We start from the raw sequence: 12,747 nt of genomic DNA on the forward strand, positions 1-12,747 counted from the left end.
GGTGGCGCACGCCTTTAATCCCAGCACTCGGGAGGCAGAGGCAGGCGGATCTCTGTGAGTTCGAGGCCAGCCTGGTCTACAAGAGCTAGTTCCAGGACAGGCACCAAAACTACAGAGAAACCCTGTCTCGAAAAACCAAAAAAAAAAAAAAAAGAAAAGAAAAAAAAAAAGAAAAAGGCAACCAAAGGAGAATAAGCCCCAAACTTGGCTATCGGAATTAACAAAATGGATTTAAAAGTAGCTACTTAACTATACTCATGAATGTAGGGGCAAATATACTTGGACTTCTCAGGAAATAAACAGAATTATATTTATGTATTCATATATATGAAATTTGCATATAATAATTTTCTGTTTAAGAACTAGAACACCTTGAAACAAAAACCTCACTGGACATTCTTATCTACAATAGGAAAGAAGCCAGTGAACTTGAAGCTAAAGCAATCTGGAAGATGGTGAGTGACGAGTGGGAGTGGGGCATCCAGCTCCTCAGGGTCCAGCAGCTAGTAACAAAAGCTTTCATGTACTTATGACTAGAGACCAAAACACAGGATACATCAGCCGGGGATAAAGACAAAAAAACAAACGTGATGGAATTGTGACTAAAAGGAAAATCATACAGAGGCCCAATATGTTTAACTGCTATAAACCATGGAACACACCCAAGAAATGACACCTGTAGCCAGAGGAACAGTATATTTATAGACAAGGCTCACTCTCTAGCCCAAGGTGGTCTGAACTTGGTGCAATCCTCCTGCCTCAGCATTCTGAGTTCTGGTATTACAGGAGTAAGTTACCACACCCATCTGAGTACTGACTAGTAATAGTGGAGGCCAGCAGATAAATAATTAAATAATATAATGTTCTTTGTTTTAGTTTTTGAGACCCAGGCTGGTGCTGAATTCACTATGCAGCCCCAGCCTACCCTGAAACTCAAAATCTTCTTGCTTTAAACAAGCGAATAAATAACCAGGTAGAAAAATTAAACTATAAATTTAACTAAATTTGTAAACTAATGGCATTCACTGAATTTCAGTATAAAAAAACAAGATACATTTAACAACCTTCTTTTGGAAGATTACCTCTCACAGCAAAGAGACTACTTCCTATGTAAGATGCTACTGCTACCCAGTTCATAGCAGCTACAATACATCTTTTCTGAAGTTTCTTTAACTGGTATCAAAGGCAAACCATATTTGTGATGAACCTTCAGGTGCTAAATACAACACAGCCAGATGCCTGTTTCTAGTAAAGCCACACTAAGCTTTTTCTAAAATAAACAGAGAACTGCAGTGCTGTAAAGAGCTACTATGGTCTCTGGTTAGCAGGAAATAAGCATACAGAATTCTTAAGACATCGAAAGGTACTATGATCAAGTTTAGAAGAAACAAGAACAAATTTAACAATTCCAATTTTAAGTTATCTATTTGAAGACTGTCACTCATTTTGTTATTACCATTTAAGTACATTTCAAGGAATGTTACTGTTGTACAGAAAATAAGTTTTTTGGTGGCAATATGTCTGAGATATAGTTAACGGTTTCTTTAGTGCTTTAAGATGCAAACTACAGGCGGTAAAGAAAATGCCAAATATCCCAATCATTGGAGCATCCTGCCATATATTGGTAAATATCTTATGTAGAAACACCTGAGGAAAATACTGCCCTATAGATATGGCAATTAAAAGAGTCTTCATTAGCGTGGAACTTACCCATTAAACTAGAATGGCTGGCCAGTAAGCCAGGGGAGCCATCTGTCTGCTTCCCCACTGCTGGAATTCTAAGGCACACCACCATGCCTAGCATGTTTACATGCGTTCTGAGTACTGAACTCACACTGAGCCATCTACTGAGCTCCCAAAGTCATCTTTTAAAATAAAAGAAACTGGTAAGGTACCTTCTATAAGCTTCTTAAGAGATTCACATAATTCAAACATGACAAGTATCAGCTGTGACAAGAACAAACTTTCCTAAGAGTACAAGAAACAATAGTCATGTTTGTTTCTAGAGGACTTTTTTTTAAGTTAAAAGGGATAAAGAAATAAAAAGAAAAACGTTAATAGTTAAAAATGGAAGCAACCAACACCATCTTATCTCAAACTAAATGAAGTAATAATGTATACTGAACACATATTTGACACATAGCAGTTGCTAACTAGAAATCTGAGGATTCCTGAGATTTCCTCTTTTTCAATCCTTCAGTTTCCTCCTCTCTAAGATTCAACTGTCATGAGAATCAAATGGGTAATTCATGTTAAGATGACAATGACATCAAAAACACACAGGAAAGTATCAATGAGACAGTGATACTACAATTTTCTTTTTAACACAATGGAATAAATAGCAAGAGTTCCAAGATTAAACAGTGTACATTAATTATATTATTAAAGTAGAAAGGACCAAACTTTTAGTAAACAGGGTTTCATGTTACCCTGGCTGCAGAATATTGAAGTTGACTTAATCTTCAAAGAGTTCCTTTTCAGTGTTCATGGAACAAGTTAGTGTATGTTAGAAACAGAGACGGCTAAAGGAAGACCCCATCACTATTCAAGCCTGTGTCCAGGTGCTGGAGTGGTATAAACTATGCTATGTGTATTTAAACAGATCTCAACTGAGGGAGTTGGAGTCTTAAAGGACAGCTATGTAAATAATGTTAGAAATGAAGGAAGACCAAATAGTAGGTGGATTCTGGAGATGATGATGTGTGAGAAGAGTAAGAAAGGGTATTGAGGAAAGAAGGGGACTAGGAAGAGGGCACATGGGGTGTGGAGTTGTTACAACAGAAGAAAAACTTCATCTGTAGGGCGGTTTCTCTTAGAGACCCTGAGATACACCTATAGTACAGTTTTAATATTATTACATAAAAAATGTACATATATCATTTTGAGACAAGATTTTGCTATATATTCCCAGCCTGACTTTGAACTCACCTGCCTCAAATTTCCAAGTGCAGGGTTTATCTTTGTTCTATTCTTACATAACAATGAGTTTAATTGGAACAATTTTAATTATTTTAAAAAGAAAAACATATTTCTGTTGAATACAAAACAATAATATAAAGAAATACACAAACCTCACTTCTCAATCACATTAGGATTCTCCCTCAGTTTATGAGCAAGAAGGTGCGATTATATTCTAAAATTGACTCTGGGATGACTTTCTATAAAGCACAAAATGCTGACATGGACAGAGTCCTGAGAAGCTACTGGATGAAAGGAGTGGATTTAAGAGGTCAGAAAAATCACAGTGGGCTTGTGCTACCCACAATCCAATTCCACTCAGAACCAATCCCCAACTGCTAACAACATTGTCTACATAAAAACATCAGTTTCACTGTTTTATAGTAGTGACACTATCATATTAACTGCTCTATATGAAATACTTTATATGGAGGGGATGTAGAGATAGCTATTGGTTAAGAATATGTACTGCTAATTCAGAGGACCCAAGTCCAGTTTATAACAACCTGTAACTCTAGCTCAAGAGGATGTGACCCCTCTATGGGCACTGCACTTACACACACAAACACACACACACACACACACACACACACACACACACACACACACACACTTTGTGGTAAATCTCTAAAGATTGTGCTACACCCAGTTTTGAAGGCTACTAAAACAGTACCTAATCTCTCAAGTTCAATGTTTCCCTTCCCTTCAGCTAGAAATCAGCTTGGTTGTAACATCTATTTTGAAGTGATAAATTTGTTCTAACATAATTGACTTATTAGACAATTATTTGAACATTAAGTGTGTTTTTCTACAATTTCATTTGGGAGAAGCACAAGGTTAAAAAAAACCCAAACAACCTCTGGCTGAGAAAAGCTACACACAAGAACACAAAAACACAGCCCTAACATTTACCAGCTTTTGCCTCTGAGAGTTATGAACTACACCAGCCACATCCTGTGTCAGAGTTTTCTTTGGTTTCAAAATTCTTTGTTCACTATTTCATAAAGCTCACGTCCACAGGCAAATTTCAGATCTTGTTCAAGATAAAGTACAATATTTATTGTAATATTTATACAAATTTCTTGACTTAAACATGAATAAAACTGTACTATCTTTAAAAAAGGTTCTTAGCTTTTAAAAATGTTTATGACTAAAGTTTCTGAGAGCTGTATCTCTACTCTCATTTCCCCCTATCATTCTGTGCTGTTTTAGGGAGGGATACTTTTATAATTCATAGTGATTTTTAGGAACATGAGCATCAAAAGTTAACAGAACTAGATACATGTCAAAACTCCTCTGACTTTACCAGCTGTTGAAACAGTAACCTCCAGGTGTCCAAAGAAAGGCAGAAAGCTGCTCTCTCCCTGTCAGCAGTTCCATGCTGCTTCTGTGGACTGGCTGACATTAGCAGGCTTCAGTGAGTTATTCTGAAATAATGTCTTTAACCATAAAAAAGACTCATGTGCAGCCGGAATAGCTAGATGATGTTACCAGCTTTTAAAGTTAAAGGAAGTTATAAAATCTTTTCATCTCAATGAAGATTTCCAATTTAAGACAGAATCATATTATCTAAGCATAGACTCTATTCAAATATTTTTTACATTGTTGCAATAGTATAGGCCAGGTAGGAAACAACTGATATTTGATTCATTTTTAAAGAATTTACAAATGTCATTAATCAGCCTAAAAAAGTCAATATTCTTCTTTTTCCTCTTCTCATCCAGACAGGCCTCACTACATCACTTTGTCTCGCCTGGAACTCTCTATATAGACCAGGCTGGCTTCCAATTCACTTCATCTGGTTCTGCCTCCCAAGTGCTAGGATTAAAGGGGTGAACCACCATGTCTGGGTTATCAACATTATTTTTCTAACAAATATTGGAATCTTATTTCTTCAAGTATAATATTATAATTTTAGGAACATAATACCAAAATATCTGTCAATATTTTTCTATTAAAGAAATAAAATTATAGCTATTCAACTAAAAATCTGAAATTCAAATATTATCACCACTTAATATAAAAATAATTGACAAACATGGTAGCACACGCCTTTAATCCTAGTCCTTGGGAGACAGAGGCAGGCAGATCTCTGTGAGCTGGAGGCCAGCCTGGTCTGTGTAGTGAGTTCTAGGACAACCAGAGCTATGTAAAGAGACCCTGTCTCAAAGAAAAAAAAAAACCAAAACTAAGCAACAACAACAACAACAACAAAAAAAAACATAAGAAAAGATTATAAACAATCTTCAGCATTAACTTTATCATAGAATTTGCATGGAGTCACATTGTAAAATTAATTAACTGTTAAGATAATAATACACCAAACCAGTCATCCAAATGCTAATTATTTTAAGTTAGCTATTATGGCCTAACCCAATATATTTAATAACTTGAAGAGAGAAATTAAGTATTACCAAAAACTGGACTTTACAAGCCCAGAAATAATTAACTTCCCAAAGAAAAAGAATAGACACCAAAGTCGTGCAGAATGATTCATGCCCTCTCTGTTTTAAAAACAAACCTTCCTATATAATCTTATCATTTGGAAAGCAAGAGACAGGCAGATCTGAGTTCGAGGGCAGCCTGATTTACAAAGCAAGTTCCAGGACAGTCAGGGCTACTTAGAGAAACCTAATCTTAAAAAATGAGGCTGGGGAGGGGGTGGGATGGAGAAAGAAAAAAAAGGAAAGAAACCTTTCCAATTTCTTCATTTAATGCACTGCCTTAAGGATATAAATGCTGACTATTTCTTATGCCTCAGTAGTTAAGTTACAAGTTTTTCTTAAAGGAATGTGCAAGTCAGCCACACTTGGCAATTGGTGTTCTGTGGTTTTGTGGTGGATGCTGCCATTTTCTATGGATTAAGAAAAGTGCAATAAATCTGAGACAAACATATTATATAATTGACTACCTTGTGTGTTTTTTCCACTTCGTATCTTATTATTTTTCCTATTCTTTAGCATTTAAATATTAAAACAAAGTTACTTTCCAGTGCTTCCTTTCACTGCAATTTTTCAGATAACCTATACTGTTCATAAGTATTATCTAAAAGAAAACAGGGACTAAAGCATGTTAACGAGTTCTTATTTATGATAAAAAGAGAAGAAAATAAAACCAGAATATTAGGAAAAACTCATGTTTTGGTCTTCTAACCATAAACGTTTGTAAGAAACGAATTAACCCGACACATGAAAACTATGATAATACAGTTAAATATTTATTAACACGTTACTGTCAGAGGTTGACTTCTGGGAGTTGGGCTGCTCCTTATACTGTTTGGATCTCTGTGATCAAACTCCTGTCATCAGGTTTGGTGACAAGTGCCTTTCTTTAACTACAGAGCCATCTCAATTCTCCTCCCCTTCACCCCAAACAACAATTACTTTCAAGGAGAAAGAAATTCTTGCATAGCCACATTAAGGAAAATCATTAGTCTTTTTCTTAGTGGAGTAAGACATCCAAATTACTAAATATAAGAAACTGATGGAAAATATCAAGACACAGAACCCACACATATTATAAAGCCTTCAATATATAAAGTCCAAAATATAACCTCTAAAGAGATTTAAAAAAATAAATACATAAGGAAGGTTTTGAAGTTAATTTTAAAAGATATGGTTCCAATTCTATAATCTTTCTTGCTTGCTTTCATTTTGGAAGATAAAGAGTTTCTCCATGTAGCCCAGGTTGGCATCATCAAACTCATGACCCTACTGTCTCAGTCTCCAACGGTTCTGATTACAGCATAGGACACCATGCCCAGATGCCTAGGTTTGTTTCTTTTCTCCTCCTCCTCCCCTTTTTTTTTCCTCCACTCTTGGGCATATACTCAAAGACGATTTACCCTGCCACAAGGCCACTTGCTCAACAATGTTTACTGATGCTCTATTCACAATAGCCAGAAACTGGAAACAACCTAGATGTCCCTCAACACAAAAATAGATAAAGAAAATGTGGTATGTTTATACAATGGAGTGTTATCTGTTAAAAAAATGACATCATGAAATTTACAGGCAAATGGGTGAACTAGAAAAAAAAATCATACTGAGGTAACCCAGATCCTGAAAGATAAATATGGTATATATTTGCTTATAAGTGGATATTAGCTAGTAAGTAAATTATAATAGATTTACAATCTGTAGATCCAGAGAGGTTAGGTATAGAGGAAGGGACAGGGGTGGGGTGGGACGCAGTGGGTGACAATGACATGGATCTCCCTGGGAAGGGGGAAACAGATTTTGAGTGGACTGGGGACAGGGGACGTGGGGCTGGAATGGGAGGATCAGGGAGGGAGGACAAGGAATTTGAGGACAGGCAGCTAGAACTGAGGGCATTTGTGGAGTGGTATGGAAACCTAGTGCAATAGAAACTTCCTAAAATATACGAATGTGATCTTAATGAAGTCTCCAAATGGCCACAGTACCAGCTGGCCACCTCAGGTCTCTGAACAAAGCTTCAGCAGTTTTCACTGGGAGAACTCTTATTACTCTTTACCTTTCTTTTAACCAATTAAACTCATAAGTAGATGAGTACAACTTACTGAGTTTCAGGGTTCGAGTAAACAGTTCACCTTAAGACAGCCTTTGGTGAAAAACTATGACCCATCCCTTTTGTTAAGTCGTATACAACTCCCTTATGGAATACTATCATATGCAAAGGTGGACAAAGGCTCACTACTGCACAATCTACAACATTAATAACACTTACTCTACTCCAGCCTTTCCAAAGCACTCACAGACTTTCATGCAGCTCTAAGAAGTCTTCCACTGCCTATTAAATCAAGTCCAAACTCTTTGCACTGCAAGTTGAAACATGTATAATGTAGCTCTGTTTCTCACCAGATCCCAACTATTCTCTAAGTACACTGAACTTCTACTTACAGTTTTTAGAACATCTGTACTAAGAAATACTCTTGCTAAAATCTAATCTTCCAGTGCTCAGCAGAAAGCCTTCTTCACAAAGGCGATTCTCTAGGGCACTACCAAGCATGTGGTTTATATCTGTATTCTGATATTTTATATTATAATTTCTTCCTCAATATCCAAGGAAGATTAGTTCAAGACCCCCCCCCTCCCGCCCCTCTAAGATACTGGAATGAGCAGATGCTTAAATATCTTACAAAAAAGGAACATGTTTTTGTATATGACCTATACACACCCTAGATTACTTCTAATACCCAAATATGATGTAAATCCTAGGCAAATATTTGTCAGTCTATTCTTTAGGGAATAATATTCTTCAACAACCTATATATGGTAAAGCACATAGGCAACTTATACAGTCCTAACAAATTTCTGATCCATTGGAGATAGTGGAGAGCCCACTTTATCTGCCTGTAAGCTCACTGAAAGCAATGGTCATTTATTTCTATCTCTACTGTACCTGGCAGTGTCTTATACACAATGCATATTCAACAGCAGAGAAAATTTCACCGTTATTAATAACATCTCTGAAAATGGCAAGACTTGGTACTCATGAACATTTTCTTCCTTAATTTCCCCTTTAGTTGACTTAATAGGGTAATGACGTTCATATAGCTGCTATAGTTGTAACTCAACATCACTGAGCCACGGTTCTGTCAACACCACAAGGTTCTATAATCTCCTACGGTAACTCACTATGCATTAACACCGGAGAAGGGAGGAGTCAAATACATGCTGGAGCACTAGGACCACTGGTTAAACCCACAGCTGGCATACAAAATCCCCTTCTTCAATTTTGGGTTATCTTTGGCTTAGATAAAGTTAAAATCAAAAGATATGCACGGCTATATACTCATTAAGTAAATGTTTTATAAATACTGTTTCAAATCTATATAAACAGGTGAAATTAATTAAAGCCCTTAAAAGTCTCAAACCCAACTGACTTGATTCCCTAATGCTTTTCCTGATTAAAATCTAATACACTAGGAAACCTCAACTTTCACCTTTTTAGTTATACTCTGGGACAATCATCATTTTTCACTTTCCCATTTGATTTCTTTCAAGCAATCAAGTAATATATGTGTGTATGTATGTATATATTTGTATGTATGTATGTATATATATACATGGAAATACAATTAAATTTTGGTAAATACCATGTAAATACAGTATTTGGTCTAATCTGTAAACAAAGCCTATCATTTCCAGTGACTGGAGAATGTGCTAACTTTCATAAACGTATCAGTTATAACAGTTAAGGACACTGGAAAGGAAAACCTGCTTCATTCATGTAATTTCCAATATTGCTTGCCCCACACGTGACCTTAGAGCAGGACGGTGCTGTCAATGCTCACTTTCAGGGGAGACCAGAGCACTATTCTGCACATCTGCAGGGCTTGACTACGTAGCACTTCAGCATTATTTCTTCTTAAAATGTTTTTACATTAGTTTGTCACAATTAGCAAACAAATTAAACTAGAACTACTCAGGCAAAAGTTAAGCTACAAGTCGATGCTAGCCATGTGTTACTAGATGTTAGGGCGGTTACTATGTCATTCGGTTTTAAAGCCAGAGAACTGTTAAGTTGTGAACTGTGTGTTGTTACAGATCACACAGTCCATGCTTGAGTGCCCCAACTTTCGCATACCTGGAAATAGAAAAATTCAAACTGTAGCTGTCCTTGGTTGGCTCATTTGCAGCTTACAAATGTTTAATTAAGTAACTGCAGTGAGCTCATCTCTACTGGATACTTCTTTTCCAGGGCAGGTCCAGGAACTGGGTCTGGAGCCTTGAAAGCAGAAGAAAAACTACAGTAAAACTAGAGGTAGGCAGAATAAGGAATGTGAGTAGACAACACTCTGAGATCCGAAAGCGCGCACAGGGGTGAGGTGGGGGGGGCGGTGTTTGGTTGTTTCCCTGAAGCCTCTCTCAAGCAGGACAAGGTTTCCGAAACACAAAGGCCAGAAGAAACGACTTCAGAGAGGCATACTCTTCACCTGCCCAGTTAGTTCACTTCCGGGAAGTGAAAAGTAGCCTTTGGGAAATCTCCCACGATTCTGGACAGAAGCCTGCCTGCCAGAGGTCAATGCAACTGTAACACAGGAGCAGCAATACCCATTTTGAGCGATAAAACTGGAACTACAAACCCTTTACTCTCAGGTTATTTTACTCCTCCCTTGCTGTCATCTTTTAACTGCTCTCTTTATTTCCTTGGTCAGAGATGCTGCAGAGGCTTCCTAGGAATCTTTTAGATAGATTCAGGCAACAAAATTCCAAGTTCCATAGGGTTTCTGTCTAACAGCCCTAGCTGTCCTGGAATTTGCTCAGTAGACCAGGCTGGCCTGGCCTCGAATGCAGAGCTAGCTCCACCTGCTTCTGCCTCCTGAGTGCTGGAATTAAAAGCGTGCGCCACCCCATCTGGCTCAAGTTGCAATTCTAAAAAATAATGGTAATGCCTAAAGAAGGTGGCAAAGAACAATTTATAAGATGTGCTTCCTAACCCACTGGAAATTATTTTCCCATTACCAAAATAGATTCATTCATTAAAATAAATTCTTAGGCCAATATTAAAACAAAAACAAACTGGCAACTACAAAGTTAGAGAAATGAGAGGCCAGTGGTAGACAATGTACTAATTAGCTTTCCAGAAACCTCAAATGATATCCTTATACTTGATTCTCAGTAGGCTGGCACCTTTAGGAATTCCTCTAAAAATGAACCCCACAGTAGTAAACTGAAATCTCTATTCCATCAAACATGAGGACTGTGATGGGTCAAAGACGAAACAGTATGGATAAAGACTAACAAGTAAACTCTGTGCATTTCTGTGCATACCAACACAGCAAAAACACAGTCAAAGTAATTTTGGCTGTGGCGGGTGTGCGTGTGTAAGCTTTTCATGTTTTGTGATGGCACGCTGTAGAGAAAAGAATCCTGAAAGACAGGAACATTGGTTCAAATCTCACTTCAATATGGCCTTGAATTAAATTTTTTTTCCACCCAAAGTCCTTTTTTTATCAAACTGCAGAGAGTTGCTCATTTCCCTGGGCTGCCATGCAACTTCACTTGTGTACATAAGCACCTAAAGTCTGCTGCATATCAGGTTTCCAACACATTCTTCTGCATTACTAAAGGATGAAACATTCTTTTCCTGTTTGCTTTATGTATGCTCTGAATACATAGGTATACTTAAGCTTATTTTCACAAGTGCTAAAGTAACAGGTATGTTTAATAAGCTTTCTGTGTAATTAAACTGCATCACATTCTAAGAGAAGTAATTGATTAACACTGTTTTCAGAATAACTAGAAGACAGTTCAGTTCTCAGAGATGTAAAAATTTACATTTAGGATACAAAGATAGTCTGTAGTAAACAAGAACAAAAATTTCTCTCCCAGTAAAGTAGAATATAGGCACAACAACAGTCTTGTTAAACGTACCTCTGGGATACAGAGCTTAAATACCAAAACCACCACCACCCAAACCCCAGGAAAGTAATTAGTCCATGACATAACTTGGTCTTTTTGCAGTTAAGGCAAAGAAAAGCCTTCTACTACATATGGGCAATAATTTCCCTTACTGATAGAACAGCGGGCTCCACAGAAAATTACTATTTACCAAATATGGCTTGAAGATCAGATTACAACTTCTCTGCCATTTACCAAGTATAAAGCAAGTGTCACAAGCCACAAGGAATTTAAGAAAAAAAAAAATACAGTTGCTCAAAATGTATTCATTACAACTTTCTTTCAAAATAGTTCAAAAACTTAAAATGGAGAGATAGAATTCTATTCTGTCACTAACTCTCATGGAGGGCTTTCACTTTAAAGACTACCAAGGAAAATTCTGTAAACGAATCAGTATTGTTTGTTTGTTTTTTGAGACAGGGTTTCTTTGTGGGACAGTTCTGGCTGTTCTAGAACTCACTTTGTAGACCAGATTGGCCCTAGACTCACAGAGACCAACTTGCCTCAAGGCCTCCCGAGTGCCACCACCTCTCAGCATTATGTATTTTTAATTTTATAACTAATTACCACATTGAAATCTCATTACTCGTAGTAGCATTTCAGTTATTTCCTTTGCTTTTTTCCATGTATATAATGTTAATATTAGTAAATAATACCCGATTTTATTTTATTGTTCTGGTCTAACTGTATTTACTCAGTACTTCCATGACAATGTTATGTAACAGTAACATTGGGGCTAAGGAGGACAGCAGAGAGGTTTGAGGCAGTCTCATTGCATAGCCTGAAATGTGTTAGTCTGCCTCAGCCTCCTGTGCAATTATAAGCAACATCCCAACAGGTTTTGATTCGTGACTTTTTATTAGTTATTTGGCTTTTTACTAAAGACGAAAATGAGAATTCTAGCATCTTACCACTTCTAGTAACAAAATGGTGGTTTCTGGTCTGAGATGTGAAAATTTAGGAATATCTCTCTATTCTTGTTTTACTAAGAACTCTTGTCAAAATAAATGCTGAAATTCTCCTATTCCACTTTATGGCATCCCTCAAGATATCCACATCCATGCTTACCATTAATGTGAATTAATCTATAGTATTATTCAAGTGATATAATGCTGGAGTCCATTTGATAAGTTCATTATAAGCATTTTTCCATCAACTTTCCTAAGACGGTCTGCTGTTTTTTAATCTATTTTACTATCCTTCTATGCTTGGCTTTGTAAAAAAGAACTCAAAGTTCATCTTTTCTTCTTTATGTTCTGAAATAGTTACCTGAAGCTAAAAGTTTTAAAAGAATTATAAATTCAAAAAAGAATTTAAAATCTCTAAGGTCTGTTACTCTTTGTAAGGGAATGTCTCTCATCATTTGCATCTTATGTGAGACCAGACCCTATTCCTTCATACT

The 12,747-nt window shown here is 36.8% G+C and overlaps 1 protein-coding gene across 3 annotated transcripts in view; it reads right to left on the bottom strand.

The window, feature by feature from the left end:
• Positions 1-12,747, bottom strand: part of Tab2 (TGF-beta activated kinase 1 (MAP3K7) binding protein 2) — a 57,775-nt gene that overhangs the window by 24,936 nt on the left and 20,092 nt on the right. The window contains exon 2 of one of the 3 annotated variants that reach the window (XM_057758548.1): positions 9,529-9,669. The exons of the other annotated variants lie outside the window; for them this stretch is intronic. The gene's annotated coding sequence lies outside the window, so the exon portion shown is untranslated. The remainder of the gene's footprint in view (positions 1-9,528; positions 9,670-12,747) is intronic. 3 annotated transcript variants of the gene reach the window in all.

The sequence above is a fragment of the Chionomys nivalis genome, chromosome 2, assembly GCF_950005125.1.
Source record: "Chionomys nivalis chromosome 2, mChiNiv1.1, whole genome shotgun sequence".
NCBI lineage: Eukaryota > Metazoa > Chordata > Mammalia > Rodentia > Cricetidae > Chionomys > Chionomys nivalis.